The following is a 17,233-nucleotide window of genomic DNA, read 5'->3' as shown; positions in this document are numbered from 1 at the left end:
CCCCATGAAGGAGGACTGCTTCTTCTCTACATTCTTAAGAATCCTGGATATCATCTGTAAGGAGAGAGTTTAGGGGAGAGCTAGGAGGAAGGCGGTGTTGTAAGCAGTCACTGTGATGGTGGTGGAGACTTGTACTCAGGAGAAACAAAAATCTGATGCTACCAACCTTATTTTTTGGAGAAATTACACTAAACGTCGAATGCCACCATCACGCATGCTTAGGAACACTGGACAACATTCAGAGTGGAAAAAGAGCTTGGGAAAGATATGAAATGGTGGAGGCAGTGGCAATGGCAGTGGCCAATACTCAGGGGAGGCAGAGATCTGATGCATTACACCTGGAACTTTTGAAGTAATAACCCCAGAAGCAGAATGCTAACCCACATACCCTCGGGAACATGAGACAACCTGCTGGGCGAAGAGGGTGCTCAGATTGGAGCCTGCCGAGGGGTTAGGCCGGTGCTGGGGCCAGTGAGGTCAGGATCGGAGCCTGCTGTGAGGAAAGGCCGGTGCTGGGGCCTCCAAGGCCAGGATCGGAGCCTGCCGAGGGGTTAGGCTGGTGCAAGGGCCAGTGGCTGGCATCGGAGCTTGCCTTGAGGCAAGGCCGCTACTGAAGCCTCCGAGGCTGGGATCGGAGCCTGCCGTGAGGCACAGCCACTACTAAGGCCTCCGAGGTCGGGATTGGAGCCTCCCAAGGGGTTAGGCCAGTGCTGGGGCCAACAAGGCCAGGATCGGAGACTGCCATGAGGCAAGGCTGGTCCTGGGGCCTCTGAGGCTAGGGATTGGAGCTTGCCTAAGGGTTAGGCCGGTGCCGCGGTCAGCAAGGTTGGGATCGGAGCCTGCTGTGAGGCAAGGCCAGTGCTGGGGCCTCCGAGGCTGGGATCGGAGACTGCTGAAGGGTAGGCCAGTGCCAGAGCCTCCGAGGCCGGGATCGGAGCCTGCCAAGGAGTTAGGCCAGTGCCGGGGCCAGCAAGTCCAGGATCGGAGCCTGCCATGAGGCAAGGCCAGTGCTGGGGCCTCCAAGGCCGGGATTGGAGCTTGCCAAGGGGTTAGGCCAGTGCCGGGGCCAGAGAGGCCGGGATCGGAGCCTGCCGAGGGGTTAGGCCGGTGCTGGAGCCAGCAAGGCTGGGATCGGAGCCTGCCGAAGGGTAGGCTGGTGCCGGGGCCAGTGGCTGGCATCTGAGCCTGCCTTGAGGCAAGGCTGCTACTGAGGCCTCCAAGGCCGGGATCAGAGCCTGCCGAGGGGTTAGGCCAGTGCCGGGGCCAGCGAGGCCAGGATCAGAGCCTGCTGTGAGGCAAGGCCGGTGCTGGGGCCACTGAGGCCAGGATCGGAGCCAGCCGAGGGGTTAGGCTGGTGTGGGGGCCAGCGAGGCCAGAATCGGGGCCTCCAATGAGACAAGGCCGCTGCTTGAGCCAGCAAGGTCTGGATCAGTCCACCAGGTAGCCAGGCCCCTACTGGGGCCGTCAAGAGTAGGATCGGTATTTGCAACGCAGCATGCACAGAGAAATATCGCAGAAAATTAAAACCAGATGCTTCCCCTAATCAACAATAACTAGGAGGAAAGGGGTAACAGGAAGAGGTCAAGTTATAGAAGGGCCCTATAGCGAAGCAATTAAGGTGAACAATCAGAGGGTATGGGATAGGAGAGGATGGAACCTCTTTAAAACTCAGGAGGTACATAAACATATGTATCAAAGTTAATCACCAAACAAGCATGGGATCGAGGGAAGGGGAGGGAATGGGATGGGGATTGGATGAGGGCTGATTGGATGATGTGTGCTTGTATATCCTCTCAAGTCTTGTATTCCAATGTGATGTATGATTACAATGCACCAATAAAAATAAATTTAAAAAAAGATGGCTAAAGATGGAGTGCTATGTCCAAAGGGCCGAGAACAAATTTCTGTTGACTTGGATTGTCATGGTAAAACAACAATAATAATACCTAACCTATGGAACCTAAAAAAGAGGACAAATATACTGAGATTGAGTACATATAAGCGAGAAGTTAAAGTTCTCATATTTTTCTGGGAAAAGGAGAAAATTCTGATTTGCATTTAGATTTTATATGAGTTAGAATTTCTAAGGCAAAGAGTGAGAAAATAGAGATAATTAAGAAGAAAAAATTTTAAATGAACTATAGCCTTAAACAATCTGAAATAAGATAATAATGGGAGGAGTAATAAAGAGAGATCCACAGAAAATGTTGAATAAAAAAGAGCTTAGAATAAGATCGTAGAAATGAAACCAAATACATCGGGAAATTCAGTCAATGTATATGAACTAACCTTCCAAATTTATGTGGAAAAAAAATGTCAAACTGGGAATAAAATTGAGGTAGGTTAAGACACATAAATCTAAAATATAATAAAATTTAAATTTGTAAATGGAAAAATATAGGTGAGTTGTAACAAAAGTTAGTATAGCTAGATTTATAGTAGATGAAATAATAAATTTTACGGCAAATCCATGGAGACAGTCACTGTATATGAATAAATGTTCAACTTGGCAGGAAAATAAACAATCCTAAACTTGTGCGCTCCTAATCAGATAACCTCAAAGTATGCAAATCAAAAATTGATGGATCTCTAAAGAAAAATATGCAAGTTCTCTGTCATTTCTCAATAATGCACCTTTCTCAATAATGTATAGACCAAAACCAGGAAGATTTAAACTGCACCATTAAAAACTTGATCTAAAATATATAAATAGAATATGGCACCCAACAGTTATACTTGTTCACCCTTTTTTCCCCTAATAAACATGGGATGCTGTGGCAGACAGGCAGGTGAATCTTAGTCACCATTCTTTGAATTCTCATTTGGTACACAGCCGTTCTGAATGAGGGGCATGTTTCCCAGCCTCGTCTGAAGGTAAGTGTGGTCCACATTTCAACTGATACGATACAGGCAGAAGTGACGCATGCAGGGAAGGAAGAGAGTGGGCATGTTCATCACTTGCCTCCTTCCTCTGGTCTGGACTCCAGGTGGGATGGCGCAGGTGCATGAAGAGATAAATCAAGAAAGTTCATGGCAGCACAATGATTTAAAGCTGGTAAACCCCCAAATGCCCATCAACACAGGAAGGAATAAGATTAGGAAAATCCATACAATGGAAAACCATCCCAGAGTGCAAACAAATGAATAACAGCCAACTTGTCAATACAGTAGGGAATAAAGCAAACAGGGCACATAGGAATATATGCAGTATGGTTCTGGTTGCACAAAAGTGAAAATCAATATGATATATCTTAAGGGATGGAAAAGACATGGTGAAAAAACTGTAATAAAATCAAGAGAATGATAAATTTGAAATTCAGCACAATGGATCCATCTTTATTGGCAGGAGAGAGATGAATGGGGAGAGGCACACAAAAACTCTACATGCACCTGTAAGGTCTTATCCTGGATGATTACATGGGCTAATACCATTATCAGTCTTTTAGTGTGTGTGTGTGTGTGTGTGTGTGTGTGTGTGTGTGTGTGTGTGTTATATTCTCCAGAATATGTAACACTTCATAATAAAATGTGAACTTAGAAGAAATAGTCAATAGGAAAACTACTAGATTCTGCCTTGATATTTTTATCTTTATAAGCCTATAACAATTACAGCTTATCTACTACTTAATGTTTAACTGATTTAATAAGCACTTATTATATAAAATAGGAACATAGAAAATACTGATATTAAGCGGTTCTTTGATTGACCTTGCCATTTGGAAAACACAAAGGAGAGCACATGAAAATTCGCAGCAGCATTTTCTAATTGCAGAGGATAAATGCTCTGACTAATGAATTCCTTGGGTGCAAATTTGCCACCACTCCACATCTGCAGCAAAGAGCTCCTTCCTCCCTGATTCTCTGGCTAGGAGGAGAAGCACAGGCAAACACTAGTGCTCTGTGTCCAGCCTGGCCCCTGCCATCCTCACCTGCTGTGGAGATGTTCTTTAAATTGCCTGTCTTAGCTCCCCTGAGCTTCTCCTCTGTTCCGCTCTCTTTGCCTTTCTGAATTTACTTCCTAGGAAAGGCTTTCTTCAGCCCTCACAGGGCGCTCTTAGGATTAGCCTTTCTTGTTAAAGTCAAAATTAATTTCTCTAAAAGCTCTTCACTTTTATTACTCTATTCTCTAGTAGAAAGTATTGCTGTAAGAAGCCAGAAGGGCCTTCACTCTAGGACCCAGAGGGAATGCTCTGCAAAACTTCCTGTGTCAATCCCCAATTTTCAGCAGACAGAGAAAACTGCTCAACATCACCTCTGCTGACCTTGCTCTATGGCTGTTTTCAGAGACACCAGCTCACCCTGTTTGGCAATTCAGATCTCTCCAGTCAGCCGTGCTGGGGCCTCCCTGCCACCTCCTCCACCTCAGTCCTACGTCCCCCTCAGCTGAACCCATATTCCAGGGGCAGCTGGGCAGCTGCTAGTTTGGATGCCTTCCTCGTACAGGTCTCTTCACTCTGACCGTCACTTAGAGTAAGTGTGATCTGTGTCAGGGGTGGTATATCCCTAGAGGACCGAGTGTTGCAGCTGTGCATATCTACCATTAAGATATGAGTGTCATCTGGGACTTTGAAGGTTCCTTCCAATACCAGAATGTCTGGAAGATTCTGACAAAAAAGAAAGAGTGGGTTGAGGGGAACTCACTATGAAGGTTGAGAAAGCATGTTTACAAAGTAAGTAAATGATTACGTAAACAAACAGTAGATGCAGTAAAGAGCGATGCATAGCCCCCAAAGTGCCTCAATTGTTCATGAAAAGATACCTCTGGGTCTCCTGAGGAGGCATCTGGTCAAGCTCACAGGGCTAATTGGGAGCCATGGTAAGAGATTTCCCAGTTTTTTTTCAGGAAAACAGCTGCTGGCACTAGTATGCCCTTTGCTCTCTGACCTGTTTTGCATTTCCAGGGCAGAGGGCAGGTTTCCCAGGCATAGCATGTGTGCACATGTGCACCTCTCTCCTCTGCTCTCCTCTCCTCTCCTCTCCTCTCCTCTCCTCTCCTCTCCTCTCCTCTCCTCTCCTCTCCTCTCCCTCCCTCCCTCCCCTCCTCCTCCTCCTCCCTCCTCCCTCCTCCTCCTCCTCCTCCTCCTCCTCCTCCTCCTCCTCCTCCTCCTCCTCCTTCTTCTTCTTCTTCTTCTTCTTCTTCTTCTTCTTCTTCTTCTTCTTCTTCTTCTTCTTTTCCTCTCTCTCTCTCTCTCTCTCTCTCTCTCTCTCTCTCTCTCATATTCACACACGTCCTGAGTGCTAAGCCTCCACAGCCGCAGAACTATGTGCTGGTCTGATTCTCATTTGTATCCTCTGTCCCAAACATCCCATAGACCCCAGACAGACCAGATGGATTCTAGGTGCAGCCTCAGCCGAGTGGGTCTCAGCTGATAGCCCTGCACCCTGCCCCTCCAGCTTTTTCTTTAAAATGGAAAAGTACTTTGGAATCCATATGTAGGGCTTTTCTCATTTCACAGTGAGGAGGGGCTTCCTGTTACCCAGAAGGATGGGGAGTGATAATCCTGTGAAGGTGTCGAATCCTTTTGAAGCAAAGCAGGGGTTCCTCAACCCCTGGGGACAGGGTGGGGGCCAGAGCAGGAGTTGGGGGTGTCCAGTTTGTTCCACAGTCTGTGGATAGACGTTTGAAACTTCCTAAAGCTGAGATCCAGGAGGAAAGATGCATAGTTTCCATCAGATGCCAAATGAATTGTTCATTGCTTACAGTTTGAGACAGAATCAGGCAGGCACAATTTTGGAATCTCTGCCCTGTCACTGGGTAAATTTTTGACCTTGGAAACATTATTTCACCTTTAAGGGCCTCAACTTTCTCATCTGTAAAAACAAAATTAATAATATACACTTTGAAGATTTGCTGGGAGGATTAATGGTGACTGTGTACAGAACAGCACCATGCCTGGCAAGTAGTGAGCCCTCAATGTAGCCCAGATGTTGTTATTATTAATATCCTGACTGAGACATGGCCCTTTCCTTCACCTGAAAAGAACATTTTGTGAGCCAGGCATGGTGGTGCATGCTTATTATCCCAATACTTGGAAGGCTGAGATGGGAGAATCGCAGGTTCACAGCCAGCCTCAGCTACTTAGTGAGCCCCTCTGCAACTTGGTGAGGCCCTGTTTCAAAATACAGAATAAAAATAGGGCTGGAGTGTAATGGAGGTAGAATGCCTCTGGGTTCCACCTCCTATACAAAGAAAGAAAGAAAGAAAGAAAGAAAGAAAGAGAGAAAGAAAGAAAGAGAAAGAAAGATGGATGGATGGAAGGAAGGAGAGAGAGAGAGAGAGAGAGAGAGAGAGAGAGAGAGAGAGAGAGAGAGGGAGAGAGAGAAAGGAATTAGGAAGGAAGGAAGGATTCATTTGTAACCCACAGAAGCACCATGCCCTTTGCATTATTGTCTATACACTAACAGAGCCCACTGGCAGTAGTTTAGGATTGCATGCTAACAACAGCACAAAAATATTTGTATTTTCTAGGGAAATTTGCCACTGGCTCCCTGGCCCTCTGTTTCCTCTTATCAGACCCACTTTTTTCCTGTAGGTTCCTCCTGACCAGGATCAGCTCCAGAATTACCACATAGGAAGGGCTTCCCCACTTCATCAGATGAGTGGGCTCTTGCTGCCATCCTTGTGCAACATTTCTTTGGGTGGCACAGTTGAAGCTGAGTGCAGTGGCCTGCACCTCTAATCCCAGTACTTTGGAGGCTGAGACAAGAGGATCACAGGTTCGAGACCAGACTTAGCAACTTAGTGAGGCCCTTAGCAACTTAGCAACACCCTGTTTCAACATAAAAAGGCCTGAGGGTATAGCTCAGAGTTAACCACATTGAAGAACAAGGGGATTATGGAGCAGGGACCTAAAGATTATGTAGGGCAGTCCTCAAAGTCACCCCTGCCCCAGGCACCCACTTCCTGCCATTCTGCAGTTTTCTAAGAACTGCAACTCCCAGATGCTCATCAGAATGCACCTCTTTCCTTTCCTTAAATTCTGCTCTGTGTAGCTAATTTGAAAATGCAATCCACCCTGGTGTGTTAATGGCTGCTCCGATGTTATTCTCCCTGGAGGGGAAACAGCAGAGGATAGATCCAATCCAAAGGAGCTACGCAAATGGGAGAGATTATAGGCACAGTCGTGAGCCCATGTAGGAGGGCTTTCAGGCAGCCGGAGTGGATCAGCCCGCCTCTGTGTTGTCTACTGGACAGCATATATATATATATATATATATATATATATATATATATATATATATATATATATATATTTCTCCCCCCCACCACCCCCCAGGAAAGAGTCAAAGAAAGTTTGAGGCTCTAGTCAGGCTGAAATGACTAGGGACAGGGAAATACAAGGAAATAAACATGAAATTATATGAAAGAACTTCTAAAAGTGTTAGACAATTTTAAATTGTAAGGCAAGGCAGGAAGTGGTGGTGAGCTGTGAGCTGCTATAGAAACTGCAGCTTGCAACTGTTGAAAAATGAAAACAGTATGGTAGACCATGATCGACGTATATTCTTCTAGGAACCCTTAGTGCTGAGAAATATTTCTCCATACTGCTTTCAAAGAAAGATGTTCAGTGTTACAGCAGCATTGCTGGGGTCTTTAGCTCTGCTCACATTTGAACAGTAAGTCCCAGTGGATCATTAGATTCTTGGATTTGAATATTCTGATGATTTCAATGTTAAGAGATTGACGATGAAGGTCAACTCAGGCAACTTTCAGAAACTAGATGTCCACAGATGTCAACATAGAAGCTTCTGAGAGAGAGAGAGAGAGAGAGAGAGAGAGAGAGAGAGAGAGAGAGAGAGATCTTTGCAAAATAGATGAATAGATGTAACTGTAATGAAGACCATTTTCTTTTCTTTTGATACTGAGAATTGAACCCAGAGACATCCTATCTCTAAGCTACACCACAGGCCTTTTGTTTCTTGATTGACTGATTGAATGAAACAGGGTCTCCCTAAATTCAAGTCAGGCCTCAAATCTGCGATCTTCCTGTCTCAGTCTCCCAAGTACTGGGATTAGAGCTAAGCACCACCACCATCAGGCCAAGTATGAGGAAATCTCATGGTTTGAGAACTGGCAATTATCCTGTAATGCAGAAGGTCCCTCTTTCTGTAGTAATAAAATCTCTCATTTTTAACTAGTAAGTGCATTATTGCGCATTGCTGAAAGAGAGAAGGGATATGGCCTCCATTTTCCTTCTCAGTCTCTGCAGGCTGAATGCAAACATCATAAGAGCTGAACCCAGTGATGTGGAAGAGAAACTCCTAAAAATGGTGGAGCATCAAGCCTGTGTGCAAGGGAACTACCACACCTACCCTGCACTGCTTAAAACCAAACTTCAAGAGGAGAGAGCAATTTCTGTCTCCTTAAGCCACTGTAGTCTGGGGGTCTCTGTTACAGCTGTCAGACCTATATATTAGCCAGTACAACCCACTATCAGGTTATCAAGAGAATTTACATCTGCAGAACCTATATTATCTAGTATTTCTTTTTTTTTGGGGGGGGGAGAAAAAGAATTCTGGGAATAAAAGATCGGCATTTTATATTCCTGTGTGATTTTCTAGAGTCGAGCATCTTGGGAATTGAATTTAAATATCTACAGTTCTCCATTCCAGTGGCACCTCTAATTAGTTTCTCCAGTTCAGAATAGTTCTCAAAACTAACAATTTTTCCCTACCCATAAAAATATTCATGAGTAAACACATCATTTTAAAGGCCAGTCTTAGACACAACAAGAAAAGTTGATGAAAGAAAGGAGAAAAAAAAGATGAAAATGAAAACAGCAATGGGTTTCAGGCTAACAACAGCACAAACAGATTTGTATATTTCTCTCCCTTTTTAACTATGCAGTTCTTTATAAGCTAGAAGCACTATTTGGGAACTCAGCAGTTTAATCTCAGTAAGCCTCCATGTACTTTCCAAACTTAAAGGAAGCTGGTGATCACGAACTCCCCCTGCCCCGTTCTGTGATCACTGGTGAGAGAGCTGAAGGTTTCTGGTCTCACAAGATATTCATTTATTCTAGAAAGGGAAATAAATGGACTTTCTTGAGTACTGCCAAATATCAACGAACTAGCTCCTGGCAACTGGTGACCAATCTGGATACTTTTATTTTGGTTCCCAGATAATAACCTTTAAAACAGACTGATGGTTTTTAGAAATCTTCCCCCCCCCTTTTTTTTTTTACTGCATTGCTATGTCAGAAAATACAATTTTAGAATTATTTTGGGCCTTAAACATCATTGAGATTCACTTATTCAAAAAAATATTCATTGAACACACACTACATGATGCACACTGAGATGTAAGAATAAATCAAACATAATCCCTGACCTTAAGGAGTTTATGGTTCTGGAAAGAAAAAATTTACTTAAAGATTTATGGAGGGGAATGATAAAGATTGGAAAAATATTGGTAATTGTTCATAACTGAGCATGTTACAGAAGGATTTATGGGAGAGGTGATGTTTGAGTTATTTTTGCGTTTGCTTTTGTTTTTGATACTAGAGATTGAACCCAAAGCATTCCACCTCTGAACTACCACCCCTTTATATATATATATATATATATATATATATATTTTTTTTTTTTTTTTTTTTTTTTAAACGGGGTCTTTCTGAATTGCTGAGTATCTCATTAAGTTGCTGAGGCCGGCCTCAAACCTACAATCCTCCTGTCTCTACACTGAGTTTTGGAGAGTAACTTGGAGTGTTCCAGATAAATAAATGGAGAAAGTAGAGAAAGTAAATAGTCCTGATAAACTGAATGGAATCTGAGAAGGGCGGGGTGAAATGAAGGCACATGATGAGTCTGGGGAACAGGAAGGAACTCACAGGTTCTCAGGAGAAAGATAATGGTGGGAAAGACTTGGAACTGGATTTGAAGAATAATTGGGCAGGCCCTGATGAACGAGAATAAGAAGTAAGCCCTTATTTCCTTGACAGAATCTGGCCTAGACTCATAGACTACTTGGACAGACTAGAAATTGGATGTCCCTGCAAATGAATATGTAAATATTTCCCAACGTTTCATTATTTTTTCCAGGGTTGGAACTAAAAATCTATTTACAAAACCGTGTAAAACAAACAAGGAAACAAATAGAGAAGATACATACGCCGATCCATTTTTACCAGCCAAAGCAGTTTAAATTCTGGAAAGAAATCAGTTAGATGTTTCTCACTTTTCTATAATTCTTGTTCTCACTCCAGTTCTCTTCTGGCCTTTGCCTAAAGTAGACTTCTTCTCAGGAACCATATGAAGGTATTAAAGTTCCAGAGATAACCTATATCTTTTTACCTGGTAAATGGTAATTTGACATGGATATTTGGTTCTTAAATTTCTTTTTTTATTCTTTTTTTATTCTTTTTTTTTTTTAAGTGGTACTGGGGTTTCTGGAAGCCCTTTTACCTCCGGGCTACACTCCCAGACCTATTTTATATTTTTGAAACAGGGTCTCTTACGCCAGCGCGGCTGGCTTTGAACCTGTGCGATCCTCCTGTCTCCGCCTCCCAAGCGCGGGGACTACAAGTGTGCGCCACCACGCCCGGCTGGTTCTTAAATTTCTGCCAGCTTTCTGCTAAACTTTGCATGCACAGAGCAAAAATATTTATTAGAGAAATTCCGCCAGGAAGGGTTGTTTCTTAAGCCCTCCACCACAAAGAAAATGAATTAAGTTTGCTGTTTCCCAGTGTAAACCTGAGAGACACCATTTGAGTCACTCAGAGATGGACTTCCTTGGCCTACCTTTCATCAGACTTTGTAGAAGAACAACAATTTTCAAGCTTTAAATTTTTTAAAATATTTTGTATTTCTCAACAAAACCTTGAGGAAATCCAATATGTGAAACGGACAAAGGCAGAGCTTCCCTGACTGAGGTGGGATGGCCAATTTTATGTGTCAGCTTGGCTGAACTGAGGGATTCCTAGACAGCTGGTAGAATATTTCTTGGATGTGCCTGCGATTGTTTCCAGGAAAGGTGAGCATTTGAATCATTAGAAAAGAAACCTACCCTCACCTGTGCAGGAGGCATTGCTAACCCCCCGAGAGCCTAAACAGAACAAAAGGCACAGTAAAGGCCAATTCGCTCTTTGCTTGAGCTGGACATCCTCATCTGCTGCTTTCACACGTCAGCAGTCTCAGTTCTCAGGCCTTCCATCTCAGAACGGGACTTGCTCATGGGTATCCCGATTCTCAGACCTTTGGGTTCGGTCTAGGGCTTACACCGTTGGCTCTCTGGACTGCAACTGCACCTTAGGTTTTCTTGGGCCTCTAGCTTGCAGATAGCAAGCTGTGGTACTTAATCTTCATAATTGTGTGAGCCAAATTGCCTTCTCTATATCTCTATATGTCCTGTTGATTCTGTTTCTCTGGAGAACCCTAATACAGAGGGAGAGGAGAACCTAACACTGGAGGTAGATCCCAGGACTCTGTGGCTCAAAGAAATAAGGCGGTCTAGTGGAAGTATTAAACAGTAATGACATTATCATGTTTGGGAAATACCCTCCTTTTGCAAAAAAAGCAACCAGAGTTCAGATGAGGCCCAAATCATTAGCAATAAATTTGTGATCTTGGAAAGGCCAAAACTAACTAGATTAATTAATGGATACTATTGTTGCTATGGTTTTGAAAAGTGTCTCCTAAAGATACATGTTTCACAGGCTTGGTACTCAGTGTAGTGCTACTGGGAAATGGTGGAATCTTTAGCGGGGTAAAGCCTCTGGGAGGTCCGCAGGTCGCTGGAGGTATACATTCAAAAGGGCTTGCAGGACACCATCCTTTCCTATCCTTTCTCTTTTCCTGGCCAAAAGTGTGAACAAACTGCTACACCATATACTTTCTGCCATTACTATCCCACATTCCCCCAGAGACACAAAGCAATGGGCCCACTCAATCTTGGGCTGGAACCTCCAAAATCATAGATGAATAAAACTATTCCTCCTCCTCCTCTTCCTCCTCCTCCTCCTCCTCCTCCTCCTCCTCCTCCTTCTTCTCTTTCTTTCTATTTTGTGGTGCTGATAGTTGAATCCAGTGGCACTCTACCTCTGAACTACATCCCCAGCCTATTTTTATTTTTTATTAGGAGACAGACTGTCCTGCTAGGTTGCTGAGGCTGGATTCTCCAAACTTGTGATCCTCCTACCTCAGCCTCCCAAGTACTGATAATAAAGGCATACACCACCATGCCTGGCTCCTTTTCTCTTTATAAGTGAATTATTTTTAGTATTTCATTATAGTAATGCAAAGCTGAATAATACAATTTTAATACTTACCTGCCAGTCTCTGAATGCAGACACGCACACCTTGAGTCACTGCCCTCACCCTCAGCCTTCTCACCACGGATGTATTAACCTCTCTAACATGGCCACTTCAGAAGGAGACAGCAGCTTTAGCAGTGGCACGAGGTGAAACCCATTAACAAAGAATAGCCAGTCCCAAAACCACCCCAACAGTCTTTCCCTGCTGTGAGTACCTTTCCTTTGCACCTGCTTCACCAAGGAGCCATTAATGTCATCAATGGCAAGCTGGGAAGCACATGTTTTCGTGTATGTAGATGCAGCAACAACAAAGGCCTAGAGTAGATAGGCACATTGGCCTCTCCTTAACCAGCCAGCTGGGCCTCTGAGCCAGCAGAGATCTTGGCCCTTGGCTTCTGAACATACAAAGCCAGCCATTCAGAAGCTGGTGCTCCTAACAGGAAACCTCCCTGAGTGATGTTCACTCCTTCTCTTCCTCTGTTATAAAACTATAGGATCATTAGTCAGGCTTATACACCTGGCCTAGAAAAAATGTCCTACAAATGCTTTTACACTAGAGATGAGTGTGCATGAGTTTATGTGTATACTTAATATTGGCATTGTGAGGAGTCTGGTACCTAAAATTTCCTCATTAAAAAAAATTGAAAATCCACTTGGGGCTTTCTCCTATTTAAGGTCAGATTAATCCAAAGAATAGACCACCTTTATCTATGCTATTTGGGTTTTAATCTTAAGCTTCTTCATTTGTGGATTCTGAATGCCTTTGAAAATATGATGAAAGCTACAGACTGTCTCCCAGAAGCATGCGTGGAAACTTGCACACAGTTTCAGAGAGAACCAACACTACTGTGGTTTGGATAAGTGTCCCCCAAAGATCCATGGACAAAATGACACAAGAACTCCACCAGGCCCCGTCAACTAAAGGTTCTACCAGTTCTTAATAGTCCCACTGCAGATACCAAACCTTTATAAGACTCCTATAAAAATCCTTCCCTAGGCCAAGCACAGTGACACACACCTGGAGTCCCAGTACTTGGGAATCTGAGACAGGAGGATTGCAGGTTGAGGCCAGCCTCAGAAACTTAATGAAACCCTGAGCAACTCAGAAAGAACCTGTTTCAAAATTTAAAAAAAGGGGTGGGGGTGGGGGATGTCTCTAGGAGATTAGAATGCCCCCGAGTTCAATCCCCAGTACAAAAACAAACAGAAAAATCCTTCCCTAGACAGACAAGCATATTCTTTCTCCGAATAGAAGAAATGTGGCTAGCCCGGGAAGAATAGAACTTGTCATTACCAGCTGCTATCAAATCAGTCTTTATTGGGCCGGCTGGGTTAAGAGCCCTGCCCCTTCAGCTGTGCTCACTGGATGTTTAGGTTCCAACAGAACATAGAATGGAAACGTCTAAGGCCTATTTGCTGCCTTTTCCCTCCCTCTTCTGGGGTTTATTTTCCCCTATCACCACCTTAAATCTTGGTTTCTGATCACATCCCTCTCCCATTTAAAATATTTAAGTTACTTACTGTTCCCTGCAGGACAAAGTCCCATCTCCTTGACAGGCTTTCAGGGCCATCCGACTTCCTCCACTGGCCTCATCTCCCTCCTCCTCTGCCTCACATGTTGTCTCAGCCACCAGATGCAGACCCCTCCCCTGCTCCCACATCTTTGCTGCAGTCAGCCATTCCCACCCCGGCAACTCAGACACATGGGTTCCAGGAGCCTTTCCTGCCTCTGCATGTTTTCTGTGGCCCTGAGCCCCCTTCACCAGGGCGCACACCAGCTTTCCCATCGTCCATTCATAGCTCTTGGTCCACCAAGACAGTGTGTGCCTTGGGAGCACAGCCAGGGCTTGTGCCCTTCGTGTCACCCGGGCCTGAAGCACAGCAGCTACCTGGCAGACATTTGAGGGAGAGGGAAGGAATATTTCATAGACGCGGTATCCCCTAACTGAATGGAGTCTCCCCGAGTTTGTACCTGCAGGCCAATGTTAAATCACAGGATGAAAGGGAATGGACTCATAATCAGCATATAGGCCCCTAACGAAGCAAATCGCTCAGTTCACTCCAGGTGGGCCTGGTGTCTTGGGCTCACCATCTCACACTAGAACATAGTAGGCAAGAGCCCAGAATTTGGAGCAGGATTCTTCACCTTAGAATTACTGAGGAGCTTTAAAAAAAATACCGATTCCTGGGTCACACTCCTTGGAGACTCTGATCTAAAATCTCCCTGGATCATTCTGGTCTAAAACTATGACTGAGGTCTACCACTCCCAAGGTGGACTTGGACTGAAGTCTAGCTCTAGTGCTTTGATAGCTATGAGCATTCTGGAAAGCCCCTTTTTCTTTGAACCTCAGAGTCCTCTTCCTTGGCTATTTATTTAGATACTGGGAGGATTAAATGAGATGATGGCTATCAAACGCTCATAGTAGGTGCTCAGTGAATGTTAGCTTAAGTCACTATCATCTAGAATGTCCCCCAAAGGCTCTATGTCAAGGCACATTTAAGAGATGGGGCCTAGTAGCAGGTCATAGGTAATTGGGGTGTGCCCTCTAAGGAGGTTGCATGACCCTGGTCTCTTGCTCTCTTTCTTGCTTTCCACTACAAGCCCCTGCTACAGTGTTCTGCTTCACCACAAGTCCGAAAGAAATGTGGCCAACTGATCATGGATTAAAACTTCCAAAACTACAAGCCACAATAAACCTTTACTCTCTATAAGATGATTGTCTCAAGTAGTTTGTTAGAGTAATACAGTATGATATCAACAACTTTGACCTCCCCAAGAGAAACTCTAGGGACAATGCAGGCTATACAGAACAGCCAGTTTCTACAAGACCAGCTAGCCTGAATGACACTTGTTCAAACATTCAGGAGCCTATGGAAAGCAATTAACACCAGACAATTAGCAAGGTAATATTACTGTACACAAATTAGCAAAAATATAGTGCAGCTGTTTTAATGAGGTCTTGTAACAAAAACATTTATGAATGTAGTAAAATATTAACAAGTTGCCTCCCCCCGCATGCCCTCAATCGTCTTGATTCTTGGCAACATCAGAAGCTCAGCAGACATGCAAAGATAGTTAGAAAATCTTTAGAAACCTGGGTCACTTTAACAGAGGGGTTTAATTGCAGAATCACCTGGGGCCAGGTGCCAGTCTAGAGATTTGGGTTTCAGCTTATGAGTTACTAATAAGGGATTTTTGGAGGGGCTTTAGATCATACCCCATAATCTCCATGAGTACACAAGCCACCCTGAGTTATATAAAAATGCAAACATATTTTAATATGATTCACACAACTGAAATTTCATCATTCTTCTATAAAGTGTGAATCTTTAGAAAGCTTTGCTTTTTGTTAGTCAACATCATTGAGATGTGACATATGCCCAGCAAAGTGCACCCACTTAAAAGGCATGTTTTGATACATTTTGACCATTTTAATGCCATGTAACCGCAACCACAATAATTTTCAAACATTTCCAAATATAAAAATTTCCATCACATCTCAAATGCTCCTCTATTCCTTCTATCAGCCAGTATTTACCCCACATCACAGACATAGGGAAACTTTAACCTCCTTTTTGTCTCTGTAAATTGTTTTATGAATACCATCAAGTAGCATGTGGTCTTTTGCATCTAGCTTCTTTCTGCTCAGCATAGCATGTGTGAAATTTATCCAACATGCTGCTTGTATCATCAGTTGGTTCCTTTCTATTGCCAAGGAGTCCTCCATCGTAAGGACATACAATTTGTCTTCCATGTCTGTATTTTACACATCTTTGGATTCAACCAATAGTGGATCAAAACTATCCCCCACCCAAATATTATGTTGTTGCCCACCTGTGCTATGTATTTGGGGCATGATGGTTGCATCTGTACTGAACAAGTACAGACTTATTTTTGTCATTATTTCCTAAACAACACACTGTAACAACTATTTACATACCACCTACTTTGTACTAGGTAATAAAATATTATTAAAGTATAAGAAAGAATATATGTAGGTTACATGCAAATACTATGCCATTTTATATAAGGGACTTGAGCATCTGCAGATTTTTGTATGGGGGGGTAGAATCTTAGTATTAATCCCACATAGCTACCCAGGGACTACACCACAATGTATTTATTCTTTCGCCTATTGATGAACATTTGATTGTTTTTCTGTTTGAGGCTTTTTACTCAGGTAGGTATAATCTGGCTCAAAATAGTAAATTTGCTACTTAAACAGTTCTGAGACAAGATTTTTAGTGCCTTTACCAAACAGATTGCTGACCTTAAGTCTTTTCTGTGTCGCAATCCTACACTTGCCATCAGAAACCCTAATTAGGTTCGAGGTGTAACTCAAAGACCTGAATAATAATAATTATTCCAGGGACGCTGATGCCAGTGGACCCCAAATTGCACTTTGGCAATAGGTGTCTTAGAGTTTAGGACGCTGGCCATCCCCAGGCACAATCCATTTCCAGTCACAAGGCTCTGTATTCTGTTTCTGAGACAGAGCTAAAGGGTCACCAGGCCCCTGAATCAAATGGCCAACTCAAAGATAGGGCAAAGGCGGGGCTCCCCTTCCAAAGTTGAGCATCCTTTCAGGCCAGCACACTTGTTGCTGTGGGAAGATTCCCGGGAGGTAAAGGCCAGCAGTGAAGACCTTTCCCACACTCTCCATCCCTGGGCCTCAAGGGACACAGCTTTGAATTTTATTTAAGGAATAAACCACAAGGCAAAATGGATTCCAGCGATGTCTGAAGCAATCACCTATAATAATAACATGAAGAAAGATGGCACCAAAGAGAAGGTCATGGAAGAATTCAAGACAGCAGAGATGGCCACGATGATACCTGAAGAAAAGGAAGCATGGTGCCGACCAGCTGGTGGGATTGGCCAAGATCCTTTCACAAAGACCCAAAGGGAGAGTTTCAGAGGAGAAGAACACAAGAAATAGGCATGTGGGTTTGTCAGGGTTGTGGCAGTTAAGCCAAGTTC

This window comes from Muscardinus avellanarius (genome assembly GCF_963383645.1).
Source record: "Muscardinus avellanarius genome assembly, chromosome: 12".
NCBI classification, from domain to species: Eukaryota; Metazoa; Chordata; class Mammalia; order Rodentia; family Gliridae; genus Muscardinus; species Muscardinus avellanarius.
Note: the sequence above shows the minus strand (reverse complement) of the source record.